General features: G+C 39.6%; 1 long non-coding RNA gene across 2 annotated transcripts in view; it reads left to right on the top strand.

Annotated features, from left to right (window-relative positions):
* LOC106968807 (uncharacterized) overlaps positions 1-11,526 on the top strand; it is a 94,787-nt gene extending 83,261 nt beyond the window's left edge. For both annotated transcript variants that reach the window (XR_008299720.1, XR_008299718.1), the window contains 2 exons: positions 181-360; positions 10,946-11,526. This is a non-coding gene — a long non-coding RNA (uncharacterized LOC106968807). The remainder of the gene's footprint in view (positions 1-180; positions 361-10,945) is intronic.
* Positions 11,527-12,923: the final 1,397 nt, after the last annotated feature.

Here is a 12,923-nt window from a genome sequence, read left to right as displayed (position 1 = left end):
GTTAAGATATCTGTGTAAAGGAAGAAGGCCTTTTCACTTTTCCCTTGCTGTCTTCCCGGTTTCGTTTTTTTTTTTTTTTTTTGCTCCAGCCTAATGAATGCGTTTTAAGTAAAAATACACACACTCTCTGTGCTTTCTATCTGCCTCCTACCACAAATATCAGCTCAGCTCCTCTTTCAGATCCACTTCAAGGAAACACAGACTTGAAAACTCTCCTCCATGGTTTTGTCTGAACTGGCTGCCATTCTGCAGCACACACTGGATCCAGTTGCTGAAGTGGGGGAACCTGAGAGGTGCGTGAGCTGGCAAGAGTGACCATTTAGGCGCGTGAGTCAAGTGGGCCTGCGTGAAAGGATGTAGGTAAGCCCGAAGCTAATGGTAAAAATAGGGGGGTCGTCACTAATTTTGATGTGGGGAAATCTTCTGCGTGCCAGAGTATTTGAATATTTGGCAAACAGCTGGCTGGGCTCTGGGAGAGTGCCTCTTGATTCGCCTCGTCAGATGTTCAAAGATAAAATGAGGCAGCCGGCGCGCCAGCACATAGCTCATAGCCCTGCAGTCAGTTTTGAATTTAGATTTGAATTGTGATATCAATGTCATGGTGGCACATGCTTTGAGAAAGTACTTATATAGAATAATTGAAAGATTCAGTGTGAAGCTTCTGAAAGCCATAATTTAAAGTCCCAGAAGCCTCCATATTACTTTCACCATTAAAATTTAAAGTGACAGAAGCCCAATTATGTATGGTTATTTTCTTAAATAAAATCATATTTCTAACCCAACTGAAAGATTCATTGCTGCCCACTAATCTCTGTCAGGAGAACCAATCTCAGTTGCATTCAGTGTCGGCAGCAAAGATGGTTCCCTTTATCCTAGGGACTGTGAAGTGACACTGAGGAAGCAGAAGTGGAAGCCCTCTGTGGAGGAGCTGGACTTGAGGCGGCTGATTTGCACTATGATCACCCTTATGGATCCTTTCTGGTGCCAGCTTCCACACTTAATGCAGTATAACTTTAATAGCAGTCGACAAACCCAAGTAAGGGCTGTAGCACACAGTTTGCAAAACCTGAATGACATCAAAAACTGTTAAGAGGGGGCAGCTGGTTGTAAAGCTAAATCTCACAGTGGAGTGGAGACTGGAATATAACTTTAAAACCTGGTAAAGAGTATAACTTTGGGGACTATTGAAAGATATGAAGCTTTTCCCTCTTTTATGAATTCACGGAAATCGATTTACCAGAAGCCTCTTTACCTGAAGACTCAGTTTGCCAGAAAGGTATATATGGCCACTGACACCGTGGCATAAAAATAGATCCGTGGGAATATAGCACCAGTCAAAAGTCAAAAGTATGGAGCCAGACTTTTAGACTATGCATCTTTCCACCAATTTCTTTGGTCTGTTTGATTTTACTTTATAGTGTGTTGTGATTTGGAAATAAGGTTGTGATGGTAGCCAGAATTGTGATGAAAAATTGCACAAGGCTAGTCGAGCTTAAACCATTGTTATTTATGAGAAACTTTATTCCTCAGGGTTCCCAGGGACAAAGGAGCATGTGAATCAACTAATATTATGATGCACAATGTTGAATGATATCAAGAGTATATGTACATCAATACTAATCTAAGCAATGTCTTATAAATTATACATCACAATTTCTCAAAAGTTTCACAGTATGATAAAACATTTACAAGTACATCTTGGTTCTGCTAAGTGTTGTTATGACTTTAGCACAACCAGCCCTGTGGCAGTTTGCAAGTTCAATTTTTGTTGCCTGGCGTTGGCCATAGATTCTTTCTACCCTTGTACAGAACTGGTATCATGCTGTGAATTCAACTTCCCTTCCTTCATCTCTGCCTCAAAATCACTGTGGCTTTTCCTGTTCTTTCCCTTTTATTCATGTCTCAGTAAGAGGCATTCACCTTCACTTGTGTCCATGATTCTGTCACTGTGCTTAGACTCTTCCGCTTTCCACATTTGACATTTTGTTGGCCTCTTCCTTAAAAATAAAAAATTCCTTCCCTATATTCCCTACTCTGTTTTCTGTCTTTATTCTTGACTTCTTTCTTGCCTTTGCTTTCGCACCATTCGCTCTTTCACCTGTTGTAGTCTACGTTTAGCCACTATAGGTGCTACTCTCTCAAGGACTACTGTCCCTGTAGGGCACAGTGACTTACCTAATTGGTAAATTTGGGGTGGATACGTAGTCCAGCTTAGCCTCCTGCCACTCTCCTTCTACTTGAGAAGGGCCTGCCTACCAGGAACCTACATTCTCCCAGAGGAAGGAAGCCCACCCCAGACCAGCACTGTGGAGATGGACTAATTCTGTAGTTAAGAAAACTAGGCTTGTCTGGCTTTTATCTCTATGCTGGTTGCAGTCTGTAACAATGGTTATATCCTCATCTGTTTTATTTTTGTATTTTTTCTTGTTCACAACCCACGAGAAGAAGGAAGTCTCAGTTTGGGAGAATTGCTTAGAAACCTAAATAAATGAAATAGTATATACAAGTAGAAAGTTAGTTTTCCTTCCCAATCTCATTTTCCAGAGGCTTGGCTTCTCTCTCTTTCTCTCTCTGCACTTTTGAAGATAGCAAAAAAGTTGCCATCTGTAAGCCAAGAAGCTGGCCCTTACCAAGAGCTAAATCTGTTGGCACCTTGATCTTGGACTTCCCAGCTTCCACAGCTGTGGAAATGTATGTCTGTTGTTTCAGTCACCCAGTCTGTGGTAGTTTGTTATAGCAGCCCAAGCTGAGTAATTCTTCCTGATTTTTCTATGCATATGCAAATGTATGTATAAGTTTATAATAGAAAAATTTTACCTGAATGTCACATAACAGAAATATACATAGCTATATATTTATCTCTATATATTGTATCTCTCTAAAATGGGTATTTCTATTTCATATAATCTCTTTACATATACATTTAGTTGTATACATACATACTTGTATTTTTTCCAAAAATAGTAGCACACTATCTATACATTTTGTTCTGCACCTTCCTCTTTTCACTAACACATTTTTATATCAGTAAATAGAGACCTGTATTATTATTTTTAGTGGCTGCACAGTGTTCTCCAGTTTAAATGGTCTTTAATAAACCATTCTTCAACTGCTGGCCATTTAGATCCTTTTATACTTTTGAGGTTATAAACAATGCTTCAGTGAACATGGTACTGTTTTTATTTTTGTGAATTCATGTTAGTATTTCTGTAGGAAAGATTTCTAGAGCTGGTATTGCTGGGTATCTCATAAGATTTAATTGATTAGTAATGATCAGACACTCAGGTTGGGAAGAATTCTGAGAGAGCTCAGAGTTTATCCCACACTTCCAGGAAGGTTGTTTTTTCTCGCCCTGACTTTGAAAAGTACAGAGAATGAGACTCCATATTCTTTCCAGTAATGCCTTCCAGTGACTTGAAATTGAAATAGACTGTCAAAGAAATAATGGTCCGGCCAAGAGAGTTGAAAGTAGAAGACTAAATCCTAAGGGCCTTTGGTAGGCCTGTTTTGCAAAGCAACCAAGCAATGCCAGATAGAGGATTGTAAGAGCTGCAGCAGTCTGATATTTGGATACGTGGACCTCTTGAGTCCAGCCAGACTACAAGTGATCTTAAAAATCTGGTTCCACTACCTACCTCGCAGTGCATCAGGCCTGAAAGAATAGTTGGGCTGTCTTTCACCCAGATTGTTTTGCTTCTGTCCCAAGGCTATTTCTGTTGCACAGAGGCATTTGATAGCTCATTTACAAGCTGACCTAAAGAAAACAAAACAAACAAAACAAAACCGGATGCAACTGGAGAGAGCTGTGGCATCCTTCCTGCTTCAGGTAGCCCCCTGCAAAGCAGGTAGATTTGTTTGGAATCTTTGCAATGCTCTAAGTGGGAAAATACTGTGTATTAGGATTTGGCTGTCAGAGCAGACATATGCTTGACTGTCACAACTTGTACATTTTTCCCATTCAGGGTGTACATGGGTGCATGTCTTTGTTAGAAACACGTGCAGTGTGGGTAGCAAAGATGACCATGTTAAACATCCAGGAATTTTCATTTAATGTGCACATTTATACAACACTACAGAAAGGACTAGGGCGGCTTGGCTATGTTACATCATTTCCCTGCTAACCAAAGAGATTTGAAATGGACTTTTAATTATTATTACCGATTTGCTATGGGTGTATTCCTTAATATGAACATCTGATTAGGATTAGTTTTCTTTAATTGATGAATAGAGCACTTAAAATTGTAGAGTTGAATGTGTTGTTACATGTTGGCATATGTGTGTACTGTATGTTGGCGTATGAGGTATGACTTTTTGCTGAAATACAAATTACAGACACTTAACTGTTTTAGTTTTAAGGTCACTGTTCTTTCTCCGCCTTTGTGTGGCCTTTTACATTTGTTAATGGAGATAGAGCGGGGCTAAGTGACTATTAAACTCTTTTCTATATCTAGTAAAACCCATTAACGTGGACCTTACTAAATTTGGAATTTATGATAATGAGAGAGGGCTGGGTTAAAGTTTACTTTTGCATTGTCTCTGAACCAAATCTTTGCTGAGCTAATAAATAGTATAATACAATTAAAGGGGAATGGCGTTACCGTTTTTTAAAGCAAGCTTTTCAGGCAGTCTAGAGAAGTAACGCGGGATGGAATGAGGTAGTGTGGCAAAAAGGCAGAGTGCACAAGGAGCCACTTTCTATCTGCGTGACCTTGGGCAAATTACTTAGGTTCTCTGAGTATCTTTTCCCTCACCGGTAAATGGAGATAGTTTACCGAATTTATGGAGCTGTTATGAGGGTTAGATTGAATGTATATAGAAAGCGTCTGGGGTGAGTACATACTTCATGAGTTGCAGGTAATTACCACCTACCTAAAATAATTGGTGAGCTAATTTTAAACACTTCTCATTTTTTCACTGAAGTGGTGGTCCACATGTTAGGGTTTTGGAACACTAATCTGAAATACTGCTTTACTTTTATTATTGATTGAAGGAACCCCCCAGCAATTTGATGTGGCGGTAAAGAACATGAGCTTTGGAGTCAGACAAACTCAGGTTTGAAAGTATTTCTGTAACGCATTAGCTACGTGGCTTTAGGCAAGTTACTTAATATCTCTCATGTTTTATTTTCTAATTTGTAAAAATGGGATGAGAATACCTGCTCCAGGACTTTTATGAGGACTCAATGAGATAGTGCATGTCAAGCGTTCAGCCTACTGATTTTCATGTAGTAACCTCTCAAAACATCACCTGTTGCTATTATCGTGATCTTTTTGACAACCATCCATTCTTTAGACTTTTTAATTAATTCAGACTCGTTTTCTTCAATTAACCTAATTAACTCATTTCACTTTTGATATAATCTCCATTTTAAATGTGGATTTTAAGTACATAAGTAAAAAATTATAGAGAGGCAAAATGGCTATAAATAGGTAGGGTGAAAGAGGAAAGAATAATATTTTAAAAGTGGGAGCGCAAGGCCTTAAGTTAGACTTAAGTTACTGAATAGTCAATTTTGTGCATAATATTTGTGTCCTTTATGAGAGGTCTTTATATTAGAAGGAAATCAAATTGTGTGTGTGTGTGTGTGTGTGTGTGCGTGCGTGCGTGGTAGACAGTGTGGACTGGTCACCAGCTCCTGCCATTCACTGGAGAGAGAAGCAGTATCATCCATGTTCAGTTTTATTTTCATCTTGCTTTCCCTGTTTGTTTCATAGGCTGTATGGATGAGAAATGTAAGCACTATAATGTCCTGCATGGAGACAGTAATCTATCCTCCCCTTAATGACAGGCTTACACAGTTTGTCGGAATCCATCACCTCAACAGATCAGACTGAATTACTTCAATGACTGGCAAATGGGTGGCACTCATGGTGAAGTGAAAGCAGCCAGGTGTGTGTGTTTATTAAGTGCTCTTCAATAGAAAAAAGTGGGTTTTACTGAAATCTCTCTCATCCATGCTATTTTTGCAGAGGCAAGAAGTGCCCATCTTCCTTTGGGAAAACAGAAGAATGATTTTTCTTAAGATTCTGAAATACTGAAATACAAATTCACAACCATAAACGTGTTATAAAAATCAGGTTTTTGGGGCACTTGGGTGGCTCAGTCAGTTAAGTGTCCGACTTCGGCTCAGGTCATGATCTCACAGTCCGTGAGTTCGAGCCCTGCATCGGGCTCTGTGCTGACAGCTCAGACCCTGGAGCCTGCCTCGGATTCTGTGTCTCCCTCTCTCTGCCTGTCCCCTGCTCATCCTCTGTCTCTCTCTGTCTCGAAAAAAACCAGTTTTTTTACCCCCACATAGTATACATGCACAGTGGAACCTTGTAATAAAAACTAGAACCAATAATGTTGGGGCTATGTGCCTTTGAATTTCCAGGGATGCCCAATTTAGGCAGATAATTTTTGAAAGTGAAGTCAGTTCATTAAGTTGACAACTAGTGGTTTAACATATATGAACTTTCATAATGCTAAGTTCACAAGTCAGAAAAAACCTTCTGTAAGACCAGGTTTATTAAGATTTGGGTCAGAAAAAGCGATCACTCTAATGTACGCCATGTTGATTAGTTGCATTATTCATATCTTTATTGGAAGTACCTAATGGTTTGTTGTTAAGGTGTGGCATTATGTGTCTAGACTTGGCATATCAATAGGAACAGCAATAATAATTAATTTTTATTGGATTCTTACTGTGTGCCGACACTGTGATAGAAGCTGGGGCTATAATGGGAAGCAAAAAAAAAAAAAAAAAAAAAGACACAATCTCATGTTGGTAACAACCTGTGAAATAGGTATAGACACAAACAAGGTCATAGAATTTAAATAATTTGTCCCTGGTTTGATAGGTCATAAGTGGCAGGGCTAGAAATACAGTGCTGTATTTGCTATAGCAAACTAACTTTTGCTTTGGTTAAGAGACTCCAAACAAGCTAGAAAGAGCTCCCTGACACGGTGGAGGTGCCATACCAGCTTTGGACTGCTTATGCTTATACTGTCAAGGAGGGGAGAAATAAACTTCTGTCTTACTACTCAGCTATCCCTGGGTGTTGGCTTCATTCATATGTCTGAAGATGTATAATCATTCTTTAAAATTTTTTAGGTTTATTTATTTATTTTGAGAGAGACACACAGAGTGAGTAGGGAGAGGCAGAGAGAGTGGGGGTGTGAGAGGACCCTAAGCAGGCTCTGCACTATCACCACAGAGCCCCAACTGGGGCTCAGACTCATGAACCATGAGATCATGACCTGAGCTGAAACCAACGGATGCTTAACCAGCTGAGCCACCCAGGTGCCCCATAATCATTCTTTTTAAAGGCATTTCCTAGATGTTGCACTTCTAACTCATACTCACATCCTACTAGCTATACCTATCTGCCAGGAAAATATATTTTTGTAGCCATGTACTTCTCAAAATTTAGGGGTTCCAGTAATGAAGGAAAAAGGAAAGAATGGGTATTAGAGGATAGTTGGCAGTCTCTGCATCATATGCCAATTATGAACATTGTTTTGAAATAAAATTTTGACCACAGGCTTAGACAATGACAGATGAGCTCAAGGCTTTGGGATATGCCTACATCCATTATCCATTTCTTTCCAAGTAGTATATCAAAGTTATGTATGCATGTGTGTGTATGTATGTATGTATATATATGAATGTATACAGTGCATGTATGATATATTTAAATATAATATGTGAGATATCATAAATATTACATGATTCTACAGTGGACTCTGGTCATCTGCAATTGCTAATTCAAAATTTCACAAGAGAAGAGCCCCCCTGCCCAGCTCTCAAACCTAATGCAGTCTCTGATTAACTCAGTTGCCCATATGGAGCTGCTTGGAAATATTGTGTCTTGCTCACAGATAGACCTCCATGGTCCTTTTTCCTGGGTCCAGCTCTTTAGGTCCTACTTTACTAGTGACTAAGAGAAAAACAAAAAAAGAAAAATAGAAGTTAAGTTAGAGCTGGTCTTATTAGTCTGCCGTAGGCCTTATCTAGAGGAAGTGTTATTGAGGAGCATCTCCCAAGTGAAAGGCAGTTCTATACCTGTTTTGCCTCACTGGCCATGTGGAAGTGGAGAGAAGCAGTCTAAAGAGAGTGAGAATCACAAGAGATGAACTCCAAAGACGCCACAGCCTACAGAAGTCAGAACTTTTAACCTTTTTTCCGCATAGACCAAAAGCTTCACTGCTTACTAAGAGGCTTGTTTGAATCCAGTAACTTGATTCAGTCTCTTGCCTCTTTTCCTCCATGGGAGTGAGGCTGGGGAGTGGAGTAAGGGTAGAGAGCATGTGGAAGTGGAACTTTGCTGTCCTTGTAGAGATCAACATCAAGTACTTTGAAGGCACCATAACAAATACAGGCACAATAACAAATACCTTTATCCCACTTTTCTTTTTTTTTAATTAAAAATTTTTTTAATGTTTATTTATTTTTGAGAGAGACAGAGACAGAATGCAAATGGGTTAGGGCAGAGAGAGAGGGAGACGCAGAATCCAAAGCAGGCTCCGAGCTGTCAGCACAGAGCCCGACGCGGGGCTCGAACTCACAAGCTGTGAGATCATGACCTGAGCCGAAGTTGGTTGCTCAACTGATTGAGCCACCCAGGCACCCCCGTATCCAACTTTTCAAAGAATTAATTGTCTGGGAGCTAATAGATATGAAACATTTGGTGAAGATTAAGTAGTTGAACTGTGTGTTATTGATTATTCCAGAAGAACCCAGGTAAGAGATAAGTCAATGTGGATTTGTTTCTTGGGGAAAGCTTTTTAGATCATGTCACAAGTGAGGTGCCAAAGGATGAAAGGAACTAATTAAGAAGGCAGAAAAGAGGGGGTGATGCATAATGAGCTTAGAGGTCAGTGCATCTGTGTGCCTGAAGCAGAGACTTCATTTTGGAGACCAGAGAGTGAAGTAGAGTAGGAAAGTAGGGTACTTCAGAATTCAGGCAGGAGTTAACCTGTAGGTAGTCATGTAAGTTGTTTTTTTTTTTTTTTAAATTAAGTTAATGTTAACCTCTTTTAAGTTTTTATGGAATGAAGGGAGGATAAATTAGGAAATTGAATGAATGAATAAATATAAAGACATTGTAGATATTATAAAAACTAGCCTCTTAAGTAGAATTTGTGTAGGCTGAGAAGACAGGGTTTCTATGCAGTATCTCAGTGACATAGGTTGCCAGGGAATAAGAGAAGTCAAGGCTAGGTGTATCAGGGACTGGAGTCTGCCTGCACTAGGGTTAGCCCGCAGTCTAGTCCACAGTGAACAAGAGGAAGTGATGATCTTAGGGTTGGGTCACGAAAGAAACTGCGGAGATCCAATTCAGCAGGAGACTTGGTTAACTAGAATGTAGACAGCAGGTGAGATTGATTCAGGAATGGTGGTGTCATGGCAGGGAGCAATCTAATCGTAGCTGGATCCCAGCCAGCAGCTGGAGTTCTGGAATAGAATCTGGGGAAGTGTAGTGTCATGGCCCTAGTCAAGTAGGTTTAAGTTCAGGGCAAGGCACATGGTATTGAAGGAAAGAGGGAAGCTAGTCAAGGTAAAAGCCAGCTCCAAAGATTGGACCAACATGTCTAGAGGAAGCAGGGAAATGGAGAAATGATGAAGCCGTGTAAACTCAGTGCAATTCAATGCACTTGTGGCCAAGGAAGGAATACGGTTCCTGCTATCTGGTGGGCTGAGGTTGCTTCTCTTTTGCCTGCCTGATGAGGATGGGTTGAAGGTCACAGCTGGGCTGAGCCTCTTTAGTAGAGACTTCAGGGGACCGAGCTCAGACAGATCTTGGAGCGAATGGCTGCAGTGGAGGCCCAGTGGAGGTAGCATCACCTGGAAGGAATTGAGAGCAGAGGAGATGTCGGCATAGCTAGGAGTCTGTCATATGCCAGGCAGAGGAGATCAGGTCTTGACAAAGGGGTAGGGAGGATTTAGTAGAAATTCAGAAGTAAAGGGCACTGCAAAAGACATTTCAAATTAAGAAGATGTTTCAGTGACAAGTTTGATATAATGGGTAGAGAAGGAAAAACCTAAAATGATACCAGGCTGATATTAAATGCTCATATAGTATGACATTTTTGTTCATGAGCTGAAGGGTGCTTTAAGCACATTACTTTGCGCCTGCTTTTTTAAAAACCCAAATAAATAAAGTAAATTAGTGAATAAATGTGTTAAGGCTAAGCTTACTTGTGTGTTTGTTGGCTTTACATCTCAACTGCAGTGGGTCTGCAGTGGGACATTTTAGAGAGAAATAGCCCTTGAGCATGTGAATGTTTCTTGCAAAGATGGTTTTCTTTCCTGTTCTAAGATAGTGTTAGTAAGGTGCATGTGCCTGAGTATGACTGAAAAGCCTAAGGTGGGGCCTACCTGTATCTGTCTGTTGCTATCAAGGGGCCTTGTCTGCCGGAGGTGACCTTTGAAGTGTTTATGCTTCTTTTACTTACCTGGTTAGTTCAGATCCTTTGCTGAATAAAGAGTGCTCCTCCCCAGCCTGATTGCTTCACAGCAGGAGGCTGTCTGCAGCTGTGATTTCCTGGCCATCCACTTTGGTGCCACCTGATAGGACACAGGCATGGACAAAAATTTACTATTCATTAAGGGATAGGGCTCGGCACCTCAGGAGGGGTTTATTCCTGTTTATGGAGGCAAGGGAAGAAAATGCAGATTCCTTACCTGGATAGGGACATTTTGTCTTCAAAATGTATAGATATGTGATGTTTCTGATTTTATTAGGGCTCGAATCTGCACCTGGGTGGCATGGGTTTCAAAGTCATTATTTAAGGTAAGGAAAGATAACTTCAAACAGCATTATCACCACCAAAGATCTTGGTTGTATTTTTGAAAGTTTGAGCTAAATAATTGTAGTGATCACCAAAAGACCAACTGCTGTACTTCTGAAAAGTTGCTCTTAGAAAGGCTTGGATTAATCATTTGTTTCCATTTTGTTCACAGATGTACTCTCTGTAGGACAGGGGTAGACTGAATACCTGCTTCACTGAATACCTGCTTCACATCACCTTTCACATTTTCTTATTGGAAAGACAGCCGTTGGAGAATCATCTTGTTACCATCAGCAAAAATGCAAACAAATCAAGACATTAAGAATGCCACAGTGGCCAGCAGTTAATGATGCCAGTGTTACACAAGCTTCGGCAAAGTTTTCAAGACAGTGTGCCTCACTAGCCATAAATCAGGAAAGATTGAACTTATCCTTTTTTGTCTCAGCTGTTCCTTAAATCAATGCAACCCCTCCAAATTAATGTGAATTGAAACATGCATTGTCTTTTCAGCTTAATTGAGTACTTACTATGTGTGAATCACTGCACAAAATAGGGGAGGGAAAATGAGGGAGACAATTAGGATGTGTTTCCTGCCTTCAATGGATTTACAATTAGTTTCAGGGCACTTTTTTTCTTCTGCTCTTAATTAAGTGTGTCCCTAAGATAGAAAACAAATGAATGGAAAAGTGTATTCTGCAAGTATTTTAAATCCCTTTAATAAAACACAAAACAAAACAAAACAAAACAAAATAATCTAATGTGGGCAACTCAGGACATCTTCCATTTTTTTTGGAGTTTCAATAGGTAGGATTTATTTCATTGATTTTATAAATATTCAGTAGATGTTAGAGATATTAACACATTATAGTTGGAGTTAATTGAATTAAATTCTTTTTTTTCCCCTTTAGGTGTAGATTGTCTGTTGGAAAAGTATATTGTGTTTGTACATTTCTTGCAGAGTAGGTAGATGAATTACATCTGTTATCTCTGTAGGCCTCTACCTTCTGTGCCCTAGGGGCCTGACATTCTGAGTAAGTTATTAGCGTGGGGAAGGGAAGATTTGGATCAAACTTGGGAAAGCTCATGGACCCAAGATAGGGCAGGGAAGGAGCAAAACAGACCTAGGCAGTGACTCTGTAGGAAAACTTGGCTGTTTTAGTATTCATTGTGTTGTCTTCTATGTTCCAAAATTACTGTACAGTTTTTTCAAAAATTTATTTCTGATCTGGAAATAAGTCATGATTTTTCCAATGTTAAGGCACTAATATAACTGCAGACACTAGACATTTTATGTAGTGTATGTAACACATTTTAGCATGTACGAACCAACAATAGACATGTCTTTGTCTTCAGTAGTGTCCATCTGAATTGAAAATGTGCCAGCTTTTTTTTTCTTAAAATCATTATCAACAGACTTCTTAATTAAGCTGCCAATACATACTGCCAATAGCACTATGTGCCCTTTGAGAAATGAATCATGTAAGTGCTGTTTCCCTCTTACTGAATAAACAATGTTGCTCCATAGAAAGTGGATTTAAAATGTTCTTTGAATAGGAAATTATATTGCTTCCGAAAGAATTTGATAAGAATTCTCATACCTTCCTTTCTTTACTTAATTTCCAAAAACTTTTATTTGCTCCTCAATAAGGAATAGTTCTAATTTGACTGATAACTTTAGTTGTATGAGTCATCCTTAATAGGATGCCTGCCCCCAAGCTCCTGATGGTGATATCGGATATTTGTTAATCTGAGTTACAAAACTATATTGTATGAAACTGTAGCATTTGTTTCCTATTCTGGGAAAAATTTGTGGAGGGACCATCTCTGTGTTCCCAGAACCTAGCACAGTACCTGGTGCATAGTAAGTATATGTTGAGTAACATTTGGTGATTAAAATGTGTAAAGTAGCTTTTTTTCTGTGGTTCTTAAAACTCTATAAAAAGACAGAGGGGTCTTGCTAACAGAGTAGCACCTTCACTGGTTTGTAGTTTATAGTCAGTCTCGTTAGAATGAGTCCCAAATCAACTGGATTCTTCATATACGGTCTAGTCCCCTGGGCTTCTGAATGAGTGTCTTGGATTCATCAGTTCAGCCCTGTGATTTGTACTAACATCCACTCTGCTTCCTCTGGCCCTTGGCCAGCTCAATAG

This window comes from Acinonyx jubatus, chromosome A1, assembly GCF_027475565.1.
Source record: "Acinonyx jubatus isolate Ajub_Pintada_27869175 chromosome A1, VMU_Ajub_asm_v1.0, whole genome shotgun sequence".
NCBI classification, from domain to species: domain Eukaryota; kingdom Metazoa; phylum Chordata; class Mammalia; order Carnivora; family Felidae; genus Acinonyx; species Acinonyx jubatus.
This window is presented reverse-complemented; position numbering and strand designations above follow the sequence as displayed.